General features: G+C 41.5%; 2 long non-coding RNA genes across 8 annotated transcripts; one reads left to right on the forward strand and one right to left on the reverse strand.

Moving 5' to 3' along the window:
- Positions 1–1,439: 1,439 nt before the first annotated feature.
- Positions 1,440–11,913, reverse strand: LOC105661876 (uncharacterized). 5 transcript variants are annotated; one of them, XR_013041165.1, is made up of 15 exons: positions 11,775–11,913; positions 10,731–10,839; positions 10,398–10,663; positions 9,967–10,291; positions 9,601–9,795; positions 7,777–8,949; positions 7,609–7,688; positions 7,312–7,505; positions 6,140–7,244; positions 5,820–5,978; positions 5,259–5,354; positions 4,808–5,189; positions 2,636–2,728; positions 2,347–2,553; positions 1,440–1,639 (listed from the first exon to the last, which is right to left on the reverse strand). It is a non-coding gene; the product is annotated as an uncharacterized LOC105661876 (long non-coding RNA). The 5 variants fall into 5 exon arrangements; XR_013041162.1 differs by lacking the exons at positions 9,601–9,795; positions 9,967–10,291; positions 10,398–10,663; positions 10,731–10,839 and having other exon boundaries at positions 7,312–7,688; positions 7,777–8,536; positions 8,638–8,949; positions 11,775–11,908; XR_013041164.1 differs by lacking the exons at positions 9,601–9,795; positions 9,967–10,291; positions 10,398–10,663; positions 10,731–10,839 and having other exon boundaries at positions 7,312–7,688; positions 7,777–8,533; positions 8,604–8,949; positions 11,775–11,908.
- On the forward strand, positions 11,025–23,352 carry LOC105661875 (uncharacterized). Of its 3 annotated transcripts, none has more exons than XR_013041197.1 (3): positions 11,025–11,350; positions 11,802–21,864; positions 22,827–22,955. It is a non-coding gene; the product is annotated as an uncharacterized LOC105661875 (long non-coding RNA). The 3 variants fall into 3 exon arrangements; XR_013041196.1 differs by lacking the exon at positions 11,025–11,350 and having other exon boundaries at positions 13,660–13,795; positions 13,881–21,864; XR_013041198.1 differs by lacking the exon at positions 11,025–11,350 and having other exon boundaries at positions 16,904–17,039; positions 17,102–21,864; positions 22,827–23,352.
- The last annotated feature ends 385 nt before the right edge of the window (positions 23,353–23,737 follow it).

The following is a 23,737-nucleotide window of genomic DNA, read 5'->3' on the forward strand; positions in this document are numbered from 1 at the left end:
CCACAAGTTCGGATCTACGGGTTAGTATCATCAAGTATTGCTGATAACCGCTTTTGCTTCGTCGATGCTCCTGGTTCCTTTTACATTGCCAGTTTTATCCTTTTGATACCGCTACGCCTGGAAATGCAGAGAAGAACAAAATATATAATTCATTGTTAACCCTGGTAAGTTTACTAATTTATGTACAATTATAAAATATTTGTGAAACTGATTTATGTATCTTCAGGGTGTTACAGTGAAAGGGTAATATTATCGTATGACTTTAATCTCTACAAGAACTCCCTAATGTCTCCAACAATGCCAAAGCACTAAGAAATGAACGTTAATGAAGTTAAGGGAGTACCATAAGTTAAATAAATCAAGCAGAGGAGCTGAAATCTGTTTTCTTAATGGATTAGACAACTTTATGAGATACAGCTGTGTAATTAGGGGCAATTCGTTGGAAATTGGTGTTATGGAAGAAATCCTTTCTTCATTATATTCAAGTTAAATGTATACAATGTTACTTATGTAATGAGTGAGCAAAATGAGTGTATCAAACAAATTTCCATCTGTAATTTCACACATTGTAGCGTCGTGAGTATTATCAGTGACAATATTACAATATGTAGCAGTACAATGTACAGAGTTACAAAGTGTAGTAAGTGTAGAATTACAAAGTGTGGTTCGTGTAAGATAAAGAGGTAGAAATAAAAAGTTTGAAGAAAGTCATCACGAAGTATCGGGCATAAATTTTGAGCGCGTGACTTAAGAACATCTTCGGCTAAATTATCTGTTCAATTATTGGGCAGAAATTTAGCATAATTTGGAAGATGTTAGGCTCGACTTTCTCACGCATGGTCCCTGACTTGCCACGCCATTGCCGGGTAGAGAGATCAGGAGGGCATAGAAAAAGGAAGCTGTACAAGAAAACAAGACGAAGAAGAAGGAGAAGAGGAAGAAGAAGAAGATACGGAGAGAGAAGAAGAGCAAGAAGAATACGAGAGCTCAGAGAGTAGGTAGACTCCGGCCGCTGTAAAAGTCCCCTGCCTGCTCGATCGTAGACAGTTGAATGGCCTCTGCAGCTCTCCTTGCGCGGCCCTAAGGGATGTTAGGCACCATTTCCAACTGACCGATTATGCTTTATGATTAGATCGCCTCTGGTCCTTCCAATTATTTGTCTGCACGTTTCTTCACGCCTGAAATAGATGCAACCAATCAGCAAATATTCTACATTTTATTAAATAGTGATTCTACTTCTTGTAACTTGACAGGATTCTTAGATTGGAATATTATTGAAACAAGAAATTTTTATTAAATTCTAATTTTAATTTTTCTGATTTACAATGTTAAAAGGGATTACAATGTTCATTTGTTTTATAACTAAATAACTAAAAAATGTTAGTGCGAAGTTATTAATGTCTCTATACGTCATGTACAAAAGTGTTACCTTAAGCACGAAATTAAACTCAAAGTATACAAAGATCCTTCGTAAACATGCGAGATCAGAAAGTTTCAAGTGTTCGGTGTGAATGAAACTTAAGGTCTAAAAGGCGGCGAAGGGCCTGGATGCAGAAGCAGTCGAGCCAGAATTCTGTACGCTACACGAAAAGCTGCACTCTTTCCTGCACCTCGTGCGTCTGCTGATCTTCTTCTCTTCCTACCATAACAAATAAAAGTAACTTTAGAAACCGTGATTCGTCGCTTCACCTCGGAGAGGCGTAGCTTTATAATTTGTTAGACAATTTTACTTAATAACAAATTGAAGAAACGTTGCTTCACATTAAATGACATAATTCAATTTTATAAAATCAATTTTCAAAGTTTGGTACTTAAATCTTTTTGAACCAAGGTTTTTTTTAGTAAAGAGAAATATGGAATAAGAAAACTATTTTCCCTAAGGACTTATGAAAAGTCTAATAATAATATGGTGATGCACTGGGAACGGAAATAGTAATAAGGAGAATTATTCTAGAGCAAGTTGTGTTACAAAGATGTCTGCCAATCATCATGAGATGATACTGGAACCTCAGATGTATCAGTAAAGATAGGATCAGAAGCTTGTTCAGTTTTTCTTCCATGGCGACCAAGAACAGAGAGTAGAAAGCTAGCGATGAAGTAGGAAAAAAGAAAGGAAGCGGAGCGAAGAGAAAAGAAGAGAAGGGAATAGAAGCGGAGTAGAAAGAAGGGACGCGAGGGCAGAGACGTAATCACAGAGGCGTTGAATTAGGGAAGCATTGAAGGGAAGAGTGGGGAATCGAGGGATGGGGAAGGGGAGTCGACAGTGAAGGACCGGGGTCACCGCCATATTATATTTAGCGAAACACAGCCGTGTGAATGAACTGCATATCCCAGGGACGAACGTACTTGCGATGATATTTTTTAAATATTCCGAATCGAATGACTACTTCCTTTTCTTCATCCTCTTTCGAGATACAATTTCATTCCTTCTTTATCAGTGTTCAATGTTTTCAATGTTCTTCTCATTAAATTATAAAATCAATACTATTGCAGCAAATAGGTACTCTATCCTTACTAAACGTCTTAGTTCCTTCTAATGATCCTCCTTTTCATCTATAGAAGAATGCAGAAGATTAAATAAGAAATGAGAATATTATGCATTAGATGTATTGAGCTGTTTTGATGAACTTGTTACCTTCATGAAAGCTAAGGTGCATAGAATCCAACATGTATCCATTTTTGTTTAAAGGCTGCTTGTGTAAGTTTTTTGACTGAATTCAGTAATGGCCTGAAACGGGGAGATTTACTTTAAAATTCTGTACTTTACTAAGTAAATGAATCTGAATTCAGTAAAGAAAATGTATAATAAGCGATGTTCATTCATATAGTAAAACGAAGATTAAATCCTATGATGTTCTACAAAATTCTGAAGTAGTTTCTTCGTTGGTAGCTAGCCGACGTTGACAGAACGCTCACAACGTCCGGTGGACATAAACTACAACACATGTCCTGGTAAATATCCATTGTTCCTGGTTACAGTATGAACAATACGCAAGCTGTTCAGCAAATGCTCCCGAGACCGCTAATGTTTTCCAGACAAGAATATCGTATCATTGTTAAGTTCCAACGGCTTTCAAGGAGTGGGTCCTCGTGATTCGTAATGAAAGCATTTTTTAAGTCACTCGCGTATCAAGTGTTATCTCTCCAAGTATTGGACTTCAATAAAATAAACTACTGTCGAGTTAAACAAATCCAGACTTAGAAGGCTTGTAAGGAACAAATCCAAATAATTAATACTGAGAAATAAGATAAGATTCAATGTTCTATCTGGTTTCAAATTCCCATAATTTTCTGCTGCTTTAATTCAGCAATTTACTGATGAATTTTTACTGATAGAAAACTGGAATCAACAACTCATTGTCAACATAGTAAACTTAATCAGAATGTAATGAAGAGTCTACACGGTATTAGAGTAATACAACCTAATGAAGGACTAAATTGTAGAAGCAATTAATTGGCGAGTAGTAATCCATGAAGTTAATTATAGGTCTCGACATGGATTCCTTTCCATTGTCACAGGCTTTTTAAAGCTACTGTATACAGAAACGTTTGCCGAGGAGATAGATTTCCTCCAAGAACCGCAAGAAATCCACGGAAAGGAAGAGCATCGAACGAGAACAGAGAAGGGGGGGAGAGATAAAGAAAGCAAGAAAAAAAGAAACGTCCCCATAGCAACACGAGGCGATCGAGACTTGCTTTACATGTACAGAAGGCTACGTATACACTGTAATTCAGATTGTATTCGTGCTATGTACAGAATGTCTCGAGTATATAAGAGCAATCAATTGTCACACATGTGTCTCGGCTATAGCTTCAATCATTATTTCAGTAATGTTACGTCAATCCTTAAAGGGATACACTTGACATCGGATATTTATCCACGGAGAAAGTGAATCGCTCTTTTATCGAGGGAGACAGCCAGCAGAAAATGTACTAGACATATGAAGGGTATAAGAGAAGACACGTTAATAGACTTCCGGTAAGAGACAATGCACCCAGACGTCCAATTTCCAGGAGAGGATTGATGATACCGTGTACAATGAAGATACAATCTGCGGAGTGATCAAAATGACGATCAACTGGAGCATGATAATTGAGTTAATCTCTTTAGACGAATTAACCTTTCTTGATAGAAGTATTTGGACCACAAAATAGCTTCAGATTCTTTATATGGTGTCTAGCTTCAGCCAAAAACAATATGCAGTCTAGCTTCATCCAAAAACAATATGGAGTCTAGCTTCATCCATAAACAATATGCAGTCTAGCTTCATCCAAAAACAATATGGAGTCTGGCTTCATCCAAAAACAATATGCAGTCTAGCTTCATCCAAAAACAATATGCAGTCTCGCTTCATCCATAAACAATATGCAGTCTAGCTTCATCCAAAAACAATATGGCATCTAGCTTCATCCAAAAACAATATGGAGTCTAGCTTCATCTAAAAACATTATGCAGTCTAGCTTCATCCATAAACAATATGCAGTCTAGCTTCATCCAAAAACAATATGGCATCTAGCTTCATCCAAAAACAATATGGAGTCTAGCTTCATCCAAAAACAATATGCAGTCTAGCTTTATCCATAAACAATATGCAGTCTAGCTTCATCCATAAACAATATGGAGTCTAGCTTCATCCAAAAACAATATGGCATCTAGCTTCATCCAAAAACAATATGGCGACTGGCTTCATCCAAAAACAATATGGCGACTGGCTTCATCCATAAACAATATGGCGACTGGCTTCATCCATAAACAATATGGCGACTACCTTCATCCAAAAACAATATGGCGACTGTTTCTATGTACCTTCATTTTTCTGTGCACTAATGTACTGCATGATGCAGTTCACCGGCTAATTAAACAAACGAATAAATTGATGCTTTCCCTGGAAAGCATGGAAGAAACAAAGGGTACAAGCGGCGAAGGAAAGACATTGGCTCGGTGCATTTGAATATCCTGCGAGCTTGCATCGGTGGAGAACTGGTCAATCCTGTCCTGCGGGAACGAGAAGCACGAACGAAGGAAAAAGGACCTGCCTGAAGGTGTATTAGCCTTCGGTTGCAGCTCGAGAAGCATCCAGCGGCTGGATCAACGATGCAACTGAACTGCTAGGATACTCCATTTTCAAGTTCTGTTCTTATGCATACAGTTGCATTCTATCTTAAACGGTATCGTGGGAATTCTACGTCTAAAAGAAAACGAATATAACTGCGATCTTAGGACGAATGTGAGAATTTCAATTATCAGCATAACTTACTGAAGTGGTCTAAAGTTCGCAATTGCAAACTCTGAACTCGGGGTCTCGACTAAACTTCTCCAAACATTAATTGATACTGGTACTCCTAAATTACACCTACAACAATACAAATTGTACTGAAATTTTTGATTGTATCGAAGGGAAAATGTGGAGATGTAGAAATGTATAAGAGGGGTGGTTTCGAGAGAATTGATCGGTGAATTCGGTAAATTCTACACGTAGAAAATTGTTGAAAATCTCGCAGAAGTTGGAGAATTGAATGCCCATCATCGAAACAGAGGGGAGAGAGAGTACGGCGAAGAGAGGGAGAAGGAGTGAATGAAAGAGAGAGGGAGGGGAGTAGGCCCGGGGAGGGAGCGAGATGCGAGAGAGAGGGGGTGAGAAAGGGATAGAAAAAAGGGACACCATGGCTCGATTTAGTACTCCCATACGCCTATCTCCGCCCACCACATAGAGCAAACCGACCAATGACTGGCATGCGTTCTACTAGAGACCGGCTAGATCGAACGTGCACTGCCAGCAATCTCTCCCTCTCCTTCTCCGGGCTCACGAATTACGGACCTGGATGGGTGTTGTGTGTACGATAGGTAGCTGGCCTCCTGGGGGATATCAACAATGACATTGCTACGACGACGTGTTGACTGACGGTCTTTCAAACTTCAAAAATTCGCGCGCTTTATCGCTCCGTCAGATTTTCAATCTTCGACTCTTTGATATCAGCTGCAAAGAAGTAGCGCGGATATTAGGAAAATACATTTAAAAGTATAACATGTTAAAATATTAGTTTTCGAACCTGTACGATTACTTTAATATTCGTGTAATTAGGATTTGAAATAATCTAACAATTGAAAAAACAGAATTGTAGAGTATCTTTCGTGTACCTGCTGCTCGGTTACATAACTTCCAGAGCGTAGAATACAGTGGATGCGATAAGATTGCTTTATCACAAAAACATTGTCGAGTTTAAAGAAATAGGACAACGAGGATTGCCAGCTTTCAATAAAGTTACATCAGTCTCACGCACACTGTTGAAAAAAATAGTAACAGGCACGTGCTTATCGACTGATAACAATTTAACTCGTGACGGTTATTCCAATTAGGATCGCGGCGACAGAGAAAAGGAAACAGTTTATCTAAAAACAGGGTGTACAAAAACGATCAAACTTCGCCAGCGTTTCACGAGCAAAAATAAAATATTACACGCAAATAGGTGTACGTATCTAATTTAAACGCAAACTTATAATTTAACGCTTTGAATGTATATCTCTCTATAACTTAATGCTTCGTTAATCCCTGTCGAGAAACCTGCACTCGCTTTCACAATTCACCACAGTATCGGAATTTACAGGCGTAAAAATTTCTGGATAGATCCAGTGTATCTAAGATTCAGAAATTTAAGAACATGCTTCGCGTAAAGTTTGATCGTTTGAGGCCACTCCGTATAAACTGTTATCTCCGTCGTTCGTTTATTTATATCCTCCGCATATCTAGCTGTAGGATCTATATTTGCAACGCTGCTATTCAAGCTTTTCAGTTAACCGTTATTGCAACATTGCCGGATGTCGTTTTTTGTAACTCCATTAAACCATGCAGCTGATACGAGTCCGATGAACTTGCGTGTACTTGAAGAAGGAAAAAAAGAGGCATTGATCCAATTAATTCATAATTGCGTGATGGAAGTGACCGGTATCCGAGCAGAACTAATTATCAGCGACGGCCTTGAAAGGCTGTAACGAATCAGCGTCAATTAGCGTGTTCGTATTTGTGAATCTGGTAAGTCACGTTAATCGCATCTGGCCTAGACTCGCTACTGGTCAGCAGGTGTAACTCGATACCACGAGATTAAAGCTCACTGCCAATGTCACACAGCCATATCTACGTCATAAAAGCTGACCTCGACAATCTTGTTCGGTGTACGCAAGAGGAGTATGGTTTTCAAGAGCGATGTGCATCGGAAAGTGTAAGCAGTTTCCGTCCAATTACGACCTGCACATGTGAGAATGTACTGTAAATATTCTGCAGAATTAATGGAACTCTCAAGGTCATAACGTACCTCAGATCGTCACTTTTCAATCGGATATTTGGGCCAATAGGAATTGTACGAAGTTCAGAAATATAAATCGTGCAACGTCATCTATTGCATAACTCATAATCTACCGCTTCTGCATCATGGAGTCTAATGACACATGTGGAGTGACTCCATTTTTAATTGCCGCTGATTACTACTCTCAAGAGAATCCTTATTAACTAAAATGAAAATGATGTATGCAAGTATAATCTTATAAGTACTAGTTTCGTAATAGGCACAAACTTGTCTCCTCGTTCAGGTAAAAGTTTTGAGAAAATTTACAGTGAGGTATTCTTGACAATAAACTAGATGAACCAGCAACTTTTTTCTTCGATATTGTTCCAGTTATAACTCTCAGTACTCTGAAATAGGGAAATTGACAATATAACGAATGCCTATAGTATAATAAGACTTCTATTTGCTCTGAGGAAACATTCATAATGATCAAACCTTTCAGTATCTATTTTTACATTCGGTAAATGTGATATCATTCATGTTTGAACTATAAGTACTTAAGGAGTACTTGAGACAGTGAGGTTGCATTGTAGAAGTTCAGTATTGTTTTTGTTCCATCACTAACAGGTACACGCGTTAACTATACTTAGGTGATGTTTAAATTTCCATTATCCATATTAATTATTCCTACGTTTACTTAATTAATAGGTAGCAAGTGTTTATGCATTTATCAAAGTCTAACTTATGTAATCTACAAGATCTCATAGATTACATGACTCAATATATCACAAACGCATAGACAATTAATTGAACCTCTGATTTAGGTTTCAAGAACCCTCCGTTAAATTCGGATTTACAAATGACTGAAGACTGGTTGTCGATAGAAGTACTTAATGAGTTTGTCGTGTGTTCGGCATGGCAATCAAGGTGTTAATACCGATTACACTGACCTAGCCAACAGCTGGCTAGATGAGGCTAGCCGAGCGTGTGCTCGTGATGCCAGCAAATCGTGGCATTGCACGTTGCACCGGTTGCAACGAGGCGTTGCACGCAGCATGCGGCGCACAGAGCACACGCAACCAAGGCACAAGGCTTGCGCCAGACTGTTGCACAACTTAGGTATTGATCTTGGCCGGAACTAGTTTCCGTTTCCGTGTTCCTGTCTTCTTGCTTTTCCGCGGGTCTTCGCCACCCGCGCTTTGACTCCACGATTCCGAGAAACAATTGTTTAGCTTGCCAGCTGGCCGTCGTTCTACTGTGTCAGAAAACAATAAACAACCTTAGCCATGCGTCAAACAGGTACTGAATTAAAGAAACGTTACCTAACTATACTTCCGGTAGTGCTTGAATAACTACCTGCACGATTTTTGTGCTCTTTCAATTAATAATTACAGAGTCTCGTGTGAAGATGGATCATTTATTTTATCCGTTATTCAGATGTAGGTGTTCTAACGTTATGCCTCTTGCAACACACGCTCTTTCGCGGGCAATAGAGGTGTAACTAGGAACGCAAGAGTGCATTGCACTGGTGAGGTATTGATCTTGGTCGCGGATGTCGTTTTCAGTTTCCTGTCCCTTCATGGAACCTTCTTTATTCGAGTTCCGATGCTCTCGATCTCTCAGACTTTCCTCTGTCGCTACATTTCTTCTAAATGCTTCTCCCGACATCTATAAGAGCGTATTTAGATTAAATGAGCAAGAAGGACAAGCGCGAGTCCCTGCCGTTTAGTGTAAATGGACATCAGGGAAGCAATTCCAAATAGGTAAATGTGAGCAAGTGTTTGTGGAGTTTAGAGTACGGAGAATTAAATTGCACAGCACCGAATCGAGTGAAATTGAAACACGTACCCAGTCAAACCACACCGGATTGAGGTGAATTGTATCGAATGTGGACTTGAATCGAGCGAAATTAAAAAGCGTCAGATTGAATTTGGTGGAATAGAATCGTGGTAAATTAACTCTGACAGAATTGAATCGAGTGAAATTCCCGCCAAATTGTATTACAAGGAATTGAATCATATCGAGTCAAATCGAATCGAATTACATTCAATTAAATTGTATGGGTTTTGACTCGACACGAACATTTATACTCTTGACTCAATAGCGAGTATCGATTACATTTAAAAGAAGTATCGAGCGAAGATGTAGATGCTCTAATATGTAATATAATACCCGGTTCTAAACTGAAGATAACAAATACGATCATATTTCAAAAGAACGTATACACACATCCGACTGAAGACCGTCAAAGGTTAAAAGCGGTATGAAAAAAATAGAAAAAACTAGCTGTTGTGCAACACTGCAACGTTTTCTGCCGACCTCCAGTTTTCATTGTTGCGATAGTTCTTTCGGGGAGCAGCAATCGCCATGATGATAAGTTATCGAAGCGAGAATGTGCTCGAGTTCCAGGAGTGCAGCGATAAATCTCGAATTACCAAGTATTTATCAATACTTTAGCTGTGCCTTATGTTATTTTTTATTCGTGTTCCGTCGAGAGCCGTTGATTCAATCGATCTATGCCGCCACGTGACGAGACGAAGAGAAAGAAAAAACAAACAGAGGAGTGAAACGCGAGCATCGAGGCCATTCCATGGACATGCCGACCGCGGAACATGAAAATAAATATGCACATATGTAAAAATTGCAGCATAATAGCTCGAAATCATTTATAATTCATGATTTTACCTCGTTATTTTAGATTTTCAGCGATCCTAGGAATCAAACGACTCGCAAACAGATTGGAATCGTAAATCTTGCTTTCGCATGTTGTGTCACAATTTATGCAGGCTTAATTTGCTCTACGTTTATATTCCAATAATTCCAAAGTGAAATTTCAACCTAAGCCAGTGTGTGGTTCAGTGTCATTGACCTCGCGTAAATAATGAAGGCTATTTGGCACCGTATCAATTCATTCCTTGAATTTTACGAAACTAATGCCTCGAGAATTAGTTTGACTCAGGTTTCTCTATTCGTGGTACAGTGGCGGCAGTGTGTAGTTCCAAGAATTAACCTATACTTTTCATAAAAGAAAGGTGCACATTAGACGACAATTTCTTTGTATACGCACTTTTTTAGTTTAACTACTCAAAGTTTATATGTATTCCGTTGAAACTTACTAGTTCTAGAGGGCTTGCATTTAACGTAACTAGGTTGCTGCGCGCCATTTCAATATGGCGTCCGTGAAACTTATAGATGATACATACGTATAGGGCATCGGACAATTTATCCAGTTCGAAAGTTTGCAAGTAAATGAAAATCAAAAGTCATAATCGAAAGGCAATTGTAAACATTCCTGCTGCAACAAATCCATCGATACAATGTCTCTATTGTTATCTCATTTACGACTTGTAACCCAGTGTACGAAGAATAGAACATGTTGTTTCTGGAAACAAAGCAATGTCAATGCCCCTTGATGGGGAAAACACGACACAATGGAATATCACGACTACCTCTCCGAGTATTTCCAGCCGTTCTCTCCTTATCGTTCGAAAGAGAAATTGAATTACGAGCTGCCAACGCTTTCTCAAAGCTCCTTGTTCACGTTCAAATATTCATCGACTACGCTCGTCAAAAATAGGTCAAGATTAAAACAAATTATATTACACTAAATTTTCAATACCATCTTTCAAAATGGAAGATCATTAAGAAAAACTTTGGAGAAATTGTTTCGATATGGAAAAGGAAGTAGAAATTATTTTACTTCCAGTACCTGCAGTTAGCAACGGCCCTAGTCATATTGGTAAATAACACCGCACACTATTTTATTATGGAATGCATTAATTATAATTAAATTTTGTAGGAAAATCGCAGTGAAAATCAGGTCATATTTATTTATTATGATTTAAAGTAATAATAGGGAATGTTGGCGTCGATGCACACGTATTTCTGTTAGTAACATCTTTGCTGCTCGGACCTGTCAAAACGTGCGCATGCGCGAAATGAGAAATGAAACAACAGGGAATGTCATTGACCCCGGCTGTATGTATTCAGCGAGAGGTTAAGGTTAATTTTATCGCTCTATGGCGAAAAATACTTCCTTCCTCTTCAACCAAGAATTTTATATTAAACGGTAAAGATCATGCAGACATCACGACGCGATAGAACTCGATCACATGCATAAATAACGTGCCCACGTCCAACATATAAAAATCGCCTATATCGTTCATTAGAAGCTACCGATAAATGAAACGACTTTCCTTGCAAAGATTATCTATGTTATTTCTTTAACAAGACTACTATGCTTCGTATTTAGAAACTATCCAAACGTCGTGACCAATTTGAATAAAAAAAAAGGCTAATGCAATTTGCCACGATCGTTTATCGTCAAAAGGCTGTGTATCTGGTCGCGGCGACCGCAGAAGATGAAAAGCGATATCACAAAACATCGACCGCAATCGTTCCACTTAAAATTCATATCTGAAACAATTCTCAAATGCTTTCATTTGTTCTGACTGAACAGTAAAGAACACTGAAACGTTCACACGTTCACTTACCATAGAAATTCGCATCTTTGTCCACAGGAGACTATCCCATCAAGTGTAGCCAGGTATTCTAGAGCTATCCACGGGGCTGCCACAAAAGCACAGGGGCCTCCACACGACGGCCATTCACTGTGTGGACACTGTACTGCACACGTACACACCCGACACCATGTATTACGAGGCACGACTCACACTATCAAGAAGAAATCGGCGATTTCAGATTTTCTGGAGAGAAAAGCACTGCCACTTGCCGGACACCCGCGTCACCATTCGTCGGAAGATCCTATGTCATCTTTCTTCGCGGCGGACGCGTGCACATCGCGGCAAGTCAGAGCCTCTACTCGCGCGAGTGGTATCGGGAAAAGCTCGAGTCCAGAAAATTCTCGATTCGGTTGCGAAGCTCGCCGTCTCACGGTCACCGGCTTTTCTGAAATGATTTTCGGGGAAATCAAATGATCTGGTAACGAAAATCTCTTTTGGAAATTGACAAGAGCGAAGGTTGGTACCCCATGATCGAGCTGGAGGTGGTTAGGGGATGTCTGGTGCTCTCGAGAGGGCAAGGAACTCTACTGCTTCGACAAATAAACGGTTCGATACACAATATGATTTTTACAATTAAAAAACGTCGGAACGTAATCGGGAAAGACGATGATGAGGGGATATTAACGAAGAATATACACTTATCCGTTTTTGAAGAATTACCTGAATGGGTATTCGATGTTAGCGAACAACTTTGAAACACTACAAACTAAAAAATGAAAGATGCAATAAAAATAACGTAACTGATAAAAACTTGACTCGTTTTTCGAACATACGGCTGCGCGACAAGCGAGCTTCGTCGGTGACAGCGACAGACTGCGTGCCGTGAGACGCCGGTTGAACGAGCGAACGAACCGATGGACGACGGAACGTGGACAGAAGGAACGGAGGAACGAGCGGAACGACGGAACGAAGCTTGCACCTTCGGTCTCGAAAACGATCAACCGCGAGCTGCATTCGAGTTCCAGACGCGACAGGGTTCGCATCATCTACCTCCCTATGTTTTCAGGAAACTCGAACAATGTAGAAGAAGAATTTTCTAGCTCATAGGCCAATGTTTTCTAAAGGTGAGCTTTTTGGACGGTGTGACAAGTTTTCCTGCAAAGAAAAAATTGTAAGATACTGGCAGTAGGTTTGGCTAGAAACTTTGTTTCTAGATGGCAATGGGAGGAAAAAATGGCTCGATTCGAGACAACTGTCTAGAATCGAGTTCCTGATACGGATAACCGAGCAAGGGAGAAGAGTCCGCTCATCCTACTTCCGGACGAGGTCGAGGCACTTCGTGCGGAAAAACCGAACGACGGGGTCAGACGGCCGGGTTCAGTGACACGGAGAGAATTTGCTTTTCCGCGGGGGTGGCAAGAGGAGGGACAGAGACAGAAAGACAGAGCAAGAAGGGAAGAGAGGGGAGGTTGCTGGGTAGAGAGGTTGCCTGAACGAGGGTAGAAGGAGGCTCGACAGGGTAAACGTACTTACTCGCTAGCACGAATTCGGCGCGAAGGAGAACGGGAACGAGAACGAGCCGAATGTTCCTAGTTGCAAAGTCGAGGCTGTCTCAGGCGCACATGGCTGCCTTCTCTCTTTCTCTATCGGTCTGTCTTCGCTCTCTCACCCCCTTTGCTTGGTGGTCTGTCGCGTTCCGTCTCTGTTTCGCAGTTCTGGTTTGCCCGTGCGAAATTCACTGCCAGTGGCGTAACTAGTGGGGGACCATCGACCCCACTCCACATTGCTATAGTCTCACTGTTATACCCCTCCCACCGGCCTGTCAGCCAGCGTTGCCACTTGCCAATGGCGTTGCCAGCTCGTTGCAACGAGTGGGAGAGAGTCCGTTATCCCACCTAAGGTCGCCTTAGAAAATCAGCCAGCATGCACCGAAAATCCCGCCCGCAACGTCGTTCTAACCCTACCTAATTTTCACTGACGTCTCTCTCTTTTTCTGTTACATGTTTGCCAGATCAGGGGAATCGCTTCTACAAATAATTCTGTAACACCGGGTAAACGTTTGGTTAACTTCAAATGCTACTGTTTTCTTTTAACGAATACTGAAACATATTTACCGAAATTCTTTCTGTACCACAGGATCATGTTTGTGGAAGGAAATCTTGTGACAGAGGAACGGAAACCACGTAGAGGTGTCGATATCGATTACTATCCACAAATTACCGACATGTTATCGATACTTAACGGTACATTGATAATGTTAAGATAATCCTTAAGGATAAAGTATCCTTGTTTAAACTCGTGTAGTCTAATTTGACATATGTTATCATTCTTTACTACTTTAGTCATCTTATAGAACGATATCTTAATAACATTATCAATACAGCGAGTTAGCAGTAACATTTCAGTGTTATCAACGTCAGCATCTTCGTATCGAATAGTTAGCTAATTGCCTGATCAACCTGAAAGCATGTTAAATGAGTTAACGAGATAGAAAAGTTGGCAGTTAATGAGTTAGTTGAGAGGTGTGTAATATGTTAAAAGATTGAAACGTCAACCTGAAGGAATTCATAACGTTTAGCACGAAGTTGAGTGTAGATGTGACAACAGAATGTCACCAGAGAATTTTATTTCCCAGTACGTCGGACGGACCAGTCTCTCCTCTCACGGGTGGAGAGCGGCGACTACGCGTATGCTTGGTGGATGCGTGTGAGCTCCTCGACGCTTCGTACTTGCACACACGTATAATACGGTGCGTTCGCACGAGAGCTTGAAAAGTGCAACGGACGATATCTCGTGGCTATACGTGTTTCGTAGTGGGGGCGATGGAGACCGACATGGCGGCCAGTTTTCTGGAACGTGCACGGGCCTGCCTCTACCAATTTTCTTTCTCTGGCCAGTTCTACCTTTCGTGCAGTGGTTATCTCCTTTCCTCCTTGCCCTTTTGCCCTTCACTGATCCGCTCCTTCATTTTGCATCTTGATCTTGAAAAGGAAAGGGAATTGGCTGAGATCGAAAGCAACGAACGGATCAATGGTAGACCTTGATAAAGCGTGAACAATTTACTCGAAAACATTGACCTCGTTGCCAGAATAGGGGCTCTTCGACGAGGTCCTTCGTTTGGTCAAAGATGAACTGCGGGAGGAAACTTAATTGCACGTGAACGTCATAGATGAAGGATCATAAAGCGGGTCCAAGAGGTTAGGCCCATGTATGTTAAATATTTGTCGTCACAAGCTTCATTACTCTCGAAAGGTTGATGAAGGGGTTGCGGAGAGCAGCAGGAGTCAATAAGCAGAGGAACCAAGTGTTGGCAAAGGTGTCCGGCAAGTGTAAGCTCAAACTTTAATTCGTATGAGTGAATATCGCTCGGCCTCTGCCGGGAACATTTGGGACGACCCCGGCTCGTCTATCACGCTTCGCTGCTACGTTAAAGCCATTGTTCCGTACCTGTTACAAACGTGTTCGCTAATAAATGAACACATAACGCGTCGACGTATCAAATGAATAACCAACAGGTAGAAAAGTTTCGAGTCTACCGGGTATACAAACCGAGAACCGCTGTTCACCGTGACGTTAATCGTAAAAAGTACCTATGCAACAGCTGCCTGGCAACGGGTAGCATTATCTCGTCATTCATTAACCGGAGGAACACCGATTCTCTCATACACGTTCGTGAACAGTTGCTAACGAGAGAATTTAAATAATTCCCAAGATTATAACATTCATTCTTTCCCGCTGCATCGTCGTGTCCCCTCCTCGATTTCGCTTCGACACTGTCACGGATAATCGAGGGTGAAAGAGCGAGAGCCGACGAATCGACGGGTCAGAGAGAAACGGAGATAATGAGGAAGGAGTGAAAGAGAGGGGAGAAGAGCGAGTGCAGTTCCCGCGATCCAGCGTGCGTTGCACTCCGCACGAAAAAACATCGTCCGGGCGGGCCGAGGAAGGAGGAGGTGGGTCTTCGTGCATCTCCGGCCCGCGTCGGAGCTTATATTGATCATGAGAGAGTGCACGATATTCGAGAATACATTATACGCGGACTCTAGCCTAGCCGGACTGCCTATAGTCACGCAGAGTATAGGCGGCCAGGCCGCTGCACTCGACTCCCTCTGTGCCCTCCGTTCCCTCCCTCTTTCGCTCTTTCTCCTATCCTCCCTACCAGCCCCACCGTTCCCCTTACTTCGTTCCCGCTTCATCGTTATCTATCTGTCCCTGTTCCATTCTTCTCGCTTCCTCCAACACAGTCCGCTGCTTTCTATCCAGCGATGGCATGAATCTAGGAATAGGGATAGAGCATATCCTTCAGGGGAGGAGGCCATTGCGGGAGTCACTCAATTCCAAACTGAAAATTTCCACATTTCTATACGTCTGACTTTGCAAAATTGTAAATTCAAATTTTATAAACTCGCAAATTTAGACAGAACAAAAAATCAAACTTGGACATTGGTTCGAATCAAGCTCATCTATCCAACCTCACACTACGTCTCTACATTTCTGGATCCAAGAGCGTTAGGTATAATTTCGTTCTCCCTGCTGCGTTTTCGAGCAATCTTCCCTCGTAACAACCTTGAATGATAAATTGTATCTGACTACTGTCGTCTAATTTGATGAAAATTTAATATAGATTACCAAAGTATGCATCAAATTATCTTCTATATTTTATTAAGGGTAATGTGGATCGTTGCAGAGATACAGAGAGGATTGGGCAGTTCAATAATAAAGGTGTTCCATTTCAATGCAATAATTCTTTGAGGTTACGAGATAGTTCCATTCAATTGATGTCTGGTTCAAGATCTCTTAAGCCCATCACTACCCATATATCTCCTGCTCTTTCTTCCACTTCGATTCTCGTAACGCACACATAGCCAGACTGTTCTTTCTCTTTCTGCTCCACCTTTCATCTCCTTTTTCTCTGATCCTCTCCGTCTCGTCCACGTTATACATTGTGCTCGCTCTTCCTTCCTCCTCTTTGTCATATATCCTCTATCTCTCGCGTGTTTTCTGCCGTTCTTTTGCTCTCGCTTGAAATCTCCGGCTATCCTCGTTACTCCGCAAGGGTTCTCTCCATCCTTCAGTCAGTTTCTGCCTCCACCACCCCCGCCGGAGGGCCGATCGTCTCGACGCGCCAATCTTCCTGCCACTCGTGTGCCTGTGGTTGCGTGCACTCGGCTTTTCTTTCGAATTTATCACGGTGCCCACCCCCCGAAGATGCGTTATTTCATTTCTGCTAAACATTCCGCCAATTGTAACTCGACAAGGCGGTTACACCTAGAAAACCGAGAAAACTGTTATCAAGTAAAGTTCTAGGCGGATGATCATAAAATTGTTACACGCTTCGCGTTCGCTCCTGATTTAAGATTTTCCACTGTTTCCACGGTGGTGCCGGAGGTTAAGAGGACATCGTCGGACCACGTAGCCGCAAAATCTTGAAGAGCGATCCGTGAGCAGGCTCTCCCGTGGTACAGGCATTAATCCAGAAGGTTCTTCGTAGCATCCCCCAGGAGTCTCCCCACTTGTCGAGGAGACGTCGACGAGGCGATGGAGGGGATCCGGTGGCGAGGGTAAAGTGGTCGTGAAACGGGCTGAGTGCGGGCAGGGGACGTCGGGTATGCATGGTAGGGGCAAGAGAGGACCTTGGCCTTTTCGCGGGGCAAAAATAAAACCTGTTGACACCGAAGCCCCACGGACGCAAAAGAACCTCTCTCTCTCTCCCCCTTGCTCTCCCTTTGCACCCCTCTTTTTATCTCCCTTCTTCAAAGTCTCAGTTTCGAATCTCTTAAATAACGTGCTCGTCCTCCTAAATGGGGTGCAATTTCAAAATTTATCCGTGCAAGTCTAACCCAACAACAGTGTCTGCAGGGATCTCACTAGGACTCGGATTCTCACCCAATTCAGGGCCCAAAGCTAGTTACCTGCGCCAACAGCTTTCATTTTATTCTAACCCTTTTATCATTTCACTACTACTATACTACAGATCAACTATTTTCTAATGGTTTAATCATTCTTAAGTTTTATTGCCTTGCTATTCTATCTCACTCTTCATGCTGTGTATTATTTTACCTTTCTAAGCTGCAATTTCCCTCAGAAAAATCCTAGAATGTAGACTATACCTCTCAAATACGAGCGCTCGCAGGCTAGCTATCCACCGGAGAGATGCCGTCAGACCCTGATGGGGATACAGACGGAACCAGATGCATTCAACCGGTATTGCTGCACAACTCGTGTGCACGTATTTGGCCGTACACGATGTCGGTACGCCCTGCAACACGAATTTTCTAACAAGTCGACCGTACCACTTACAACGGAGCAGGCCAATATGTTGCACATCAAAGAAGCTGAACAACGACGCTTAATTCGTAAGCAGGAGAATGAACAACGTGTTGGAAGAGCAACGTGTAGCAACTGAAAATGGTCAAGAGGAATGTTTATAGCTGTGGGCCGACACGCGATGAATTCAGCATGAGGGGCACATAAAAACGCGGGGGCGTTCACGCATCAACGGTAACGACGTGTGACGAGAGCGTTTCACTCTTTCCCTGCGATTTGCAGTTCTAAAAATTTCTCATACTACTTTCTAAATTAGAGATTCCTACATTAGGTAAACTCTGCAAATAGCGAAACCTTGTACATAACCGTTTCCCTGAGTATAGTGGTACAGCAACGTCCGTCAGCACAGGGGTCTCGAGCATGCACCTTGGCGCGACTAGACGAGCCAGAGACAACGAGAAGCGGCCTTCGACAACCTCAACCTAGCTACAGACGTGTGGCTGTTCGTGTGTGCACGTGCTCTCCACGTACGCGTTTCAGCGCGGAAAAAAGCGATGCAGAACACCGTCTCGAGGCACCAGTCGAGTCATAAATTGTAAATCGTGCTTCCTATTTTAAAACGGAGATCACGTAAAATCCTCGGCAACTTCATAGTCACGATCATGAATCGAATTTCCATCTCATTTTCTATGCGGCGTCTCGGTTGCTTCGGATATGGATTTTAATTGTTGACTTCTGTGATGTTGGTTCATGAATGATACGATTATGAGTATTCATTGACTGGGAAAAGTGGTAAACAATGACGAAGAACGGAAACGTGGTATGCACCTGTCCAGCACACAGGAAGCAGGGTTGAAAAATGCGATTCTTTTGCAAAGTTGAACGATTCGCGAGAGAAAAGGACACGCACACCTGCGTAAACTACGATGCAGGTGTACTCGTGTGCACTTCACACGCACACCGTTGTACTCCTTTGTGAGCCTCCACTGAGGTAGAATAATTCACTTTTTCTCGGCTAGACAGAGCAGAGACGGTAGATGTCTATACTGGAATCAAGCTCGATAGAACTCATTCCAGGAATAACTAAGAGCGATGTTTAACCGTAACGACGAAATTAAAAGCTTCGGATTGTTGAATAGGGAAAAGGATCCTCTGCCAGTGAAGTGTTACTTTGAGAACGTATGAGCTTTGGAATAACAATGCAAACGGGTTTCGCCCGATAATGCAATGCCGAAAAGAAGGTCAATGGAAAAGTTGCAACGACAAAAGCAGTGGTGCAACGTACCGGCGTCGACCATCGAGAGGGGAAATGTATAAAGAGTGGGTCGGACTAAAAGGCCATATCGGAAAAATTCTCATTTAGCCCCTGGCCAATGAAAGACCAGGTGGATCCTCGTGAAAAACAGGGCCACGCCTGTCAACTTCGGGAGACCTTAGAAAACAGGCCAATGGAGAAGGGCTCGAATACATCTGCATCCGGGAATTAAGACGTATCGAGCCACTGCACAAAACTGAAAGTACAGTACATTAGCTTATAAAATACTTCGAACGCTTATAATATTTAAAACAGATGCTCCTCAAAATTAAATTTCAAACTTCAAGCACTGTAGGCTGTGAAATTTTTGAAGTTAATGTTTCAAGCTCGAAATGTCTCAAACTTGATACGATCCAAGTTTGGAACATTTCAAAAACTTCCACGCAGCTTTGAGAAGCTGGCGACCATGGAAGACAGAAAAAAGAATAATACCTTGACGTACAACTATCGGTAGAAATCTTCAAAGGCCTCCGCCCAAAGGAAAATCCAGAGAACAAGGATTGGCGATGACAGGAAGGTAGCAAAATGTTCGAGACAAACGGGTAATCGGAAAGAAGCAGCCAGGTAATGTGTTCTGAAAGCAGTAATAAAATATCAGGCTACAAATGCTCGTACACGTTCGCAGTTAAAGGAGAAGAAATGTGCCGTCTATAAAAATGGTCGAGATAAAGAGAACGGTGAAGACAAAGAGAAACTGAAAAGGAACAGACGGGAGGGAGAGGAAGAAAAGGGAGAGAGAAAACCTTGGCCCACAGGCCTACTGCAGCGCTGCAGCTTGCTTGCACTCTGGCTCTGCCACTCTACCATTCATGTGGGAAACACCCTAGTATCCACCGTGGGGTTGGGCCAACAACCGCTGGAAAAATTTCTCTTTCGATGCACTGCAACGGCCCCGCCCCGAACATCGCCAAAGGGGAAGAAAAGTTTCAGTGGAACGATGCTGGATGGCCAGACATAGACAACTGCAATGTCTACCGAAACCTGCCTCTTGAAGATGGTTCCGTGGAAAACGCCCGAAAATTCCCATTCCGGAATATTCGAAACCTAATGAAAACGTAGCAACAATGGAATAGGGGGTGTTCATATACTTTCGTGTGTCAAGTATTTAAATACTTACATTAAATCAATGTTAACATCGAATAATTCTAAGCAATCGATAATTCCTCTTTGATTGATCCTCGATTGAAAAAATGTAATGGCGTATAACGAACATTTTGGCGGGCTGTAAAAAATTGCCGCCAGAGGGCCAGCGCGGGTGTAAGATAAATACTTGTGAATCACGTTTACTAAATTATTTTGAGAATATATACTGCTTTCTTTATTTTATTTTTATACTGCTTTTTATTATTTTATTTCGTTAGAAGAAAATGGTATTACCTTCTCGAGATAGGTACAACAGATAATACCCATGATGCATGCAGTGCGAATGGTTACGTACGCATTTATTGACACTGAGATTCGCCACATGACTTTGATCTGCGATTCGTGATCTTGCACGCCTAACCTAGGCCACTCGATCTTCTCTTTTTTCTTTAACCTCGCATGACCGAATAGGCTGATAATATTCCGCACATTTAAATTTCTTCGACGCTATTCCTTGCACGCGAATAAATACGAGAAACGGAGATGACGGGAAGAAGATCGATAAATGTATCGATTTTTAGTAACACCAGCGACATCTCGATTATTTTGGAGGGAATGATACATTCGATTTTCGATAAAATTGTAAGGGAGGAAAAGTACTCGAATGGTTAGAATATGTATGATCAAAACCGGATATGAAGATAAATATTCAAATATCTGAATTCAAGTTTTCTTTTGTGATTACTCAGATACGAAACTTTTCTTGTAGTATTTTTTTTTAATTCCACTCGAGCTTACTCTTATCTACTAGTGATAAAAATTTGCTGTAGAACAGTAAAATGGCAACAACGATTGTAATTCTGACCTATAGTCAAGCAGTTAGCAAACAGCTGGTATTTTTTAGCACTATTACTGAATATACGTTCGAGTCTTCAATCGCAAAAAGTCACGATTATCGATATTTTGCAAAAGTCAAAATCGATCGTATCTTCTAATCGACGTACGGTTAGTTTCGGTTACTGAATCGAGATAAAGTTCTAGAAGTTCGAACTGTCAAAATCGCTGGCTATCGATACTCGAATTACTTTACTTCCATATCTCGAAATACGTTACTAACTACGTTCTAACTGATAAAGATATTAATATAAATAAATTCATATTGTTAATACAGTTTAAATATTATTTAACGTCACATGGTGTTAATTTTTCATCAGTCACTTTCAGAATTAATTCACGAGTTATATACTGAACTTGATCTTGTTCTTGGTCGTCATTCATCAAGAACATGTGCCAGAGAATTGTGTAGCGCAAGAAACAGCGAAAGTGTGAATTCTAATATTTACCTCCTAATGAATCCGTTCGAAACAGGAACATCGCCGCATCCTAGGGATTTCTGCTGAACGTAGAAATTCATGAAGAAGAAAAACAGCGGGAGTAAAGAACGTGGTAATGTATGTAAGTATATATCCTATATTTATCGGACACCGTTCGTTTGTACGTCAGGTCGCCGCTCCCTGAGAGATCACTGCCCTCACGCACACCCGGTGTCTTTTCTCGTTCCTTTGGCCGATCGACGTCGGGTGTCCCTCTGCTCCGACGACGGGGGCCAGGGATGTATCGCGAAATTGACGGACCCGTCGCGAATAACCCGCCGCGCGAAACATCTCAATTCCAAATCGTTTAATGAATACACTTCGTAGCAATTGCACAATTTCCGTTTTATCGCAAACATCTCTCGAAAAACGAGAGAAGGTACACACGAAATTGGAACGAGAAAAAATTTATCGAGGTAGTGATGGGATTGATTAAAAAATATCTTAATCAATGAAGATAGACTGGATTAATTTTTTACGAATTACTTAACTGGAATATAGAATAAATGGAAAAATACTGCCACTATTGTAATTATCTTTGAACCATGGAACTGGAATATATTTTTCGAAATGTGATTACGAAGAGAACAGTCGATAAGAACATGTCTAATTGTAGTTGACAAGGAAATATATTTTTTTTAAATGTTAAGTATCGTTCGTCGAGATATCGTTCCCATCACTACTCTATTAACTTCCCTTCCTCGAATCTGAATTTCGAGACTATCGAGCTGTCTCGATGATCCGGCGACGAATAACCACCAAATGTAACGATCACTCGCGAACTTCCTTCGTGAACGGTTGAAAATAATTTCGAAAAATCAACCACGATCTCGAACGATACACGAGGAACTTTTTATCGTAAACGGTTGGATTTATGTTTTGACGTAGTGCACTAATCCGTTCGCGAGTTAAATTTGCCCGGTAATTGTATTTGTTGCACGCGCACTGTGTCTCACATGGGTGCTTGTTCTGCGTGTCCTCGCGAATTCGCGGCACACGGACTGCTACTTCCCGATTGCAAAAACCCCTTCTTTCCGCGCACAGAAAGACTGAGGGATCTAGAAACCCTACCCCCCAGGGCACGCGTACGTGTATGCGAGTTTGCACGTCTAGCGCACACCACGATAAACGCGACACGTATGTACAAAGGGGAAACGACGTGCAGGAGCCGGCAACCAGACAACCATTCCCATTCTCTTGATAGAACGCGTGGCAACTAGTCGAATGAGCGCAAAGTCGCCATCTGTATCGCGATTCTGGCATTATGATTTTCGCAAATTGACCGGCAAATACAATCACGTCCCTGATCAAACGAAGTGCGCATGCGCACGCGTGCGTTGGAAATTCAAACATTCTTGATCTGCCGCGAATTTTAAACAGGTACGTGGTTTATTAATACACACTATCTTCTGCCATTCATCCTAATAGGTTAAATGTTGGAACCTTGATATAATTTCTAATTAAATCTGAAATGTTCTAAAATGAATAGTATCTTTGGTCTTAATAGGTATGTATGATTGTCTTACTAACCTAAAGGTTATTTTCACTATACATTGAAATAAGAGTGGTATACCAGAATAATATTATTTTACCTATATTATGTTAATTTAGATTAGATCTACTTATATTCAATAAAGGTTAGATCATTAACCATCGGAGAAGACAGGCTTAACTATTAATACTTTTATACAACAGAAACGCGTATTGAACATGACACGTAGTAATATAACATAAAGTATTAAGATAGGTCAATCAGGCTCTGTGCAAATAAACATCATTCACCGGAATGGAGTAAGTTGCATACTATAAGTAATGAAATTATTTATGCAATGTATCTACTGTTTCAAAATACCGGAACTAACCCGCGCTTTTTTCAGGACTGACAAATCACATGTGTCAAATATTCTGATTGGTTAACGTTACATCACAATATGGCTTCCTGTAACGTTCTTTTA

This window comes from Megachile rotundata, chromosome 16, assembly GCF_050947335.1.
Source record: "Megachile rotundata isolate GNS110a chromosome 16, iyMegRotu1, whole genome shotgun sequence".
Classification (NCBI taxonomy): domain Eukaryota; kingdom Metazoa; phylum Arthropoda; class Insecta; order Hymenoptera; family Megachilidae; genus Megachile; species Megachile rotundata.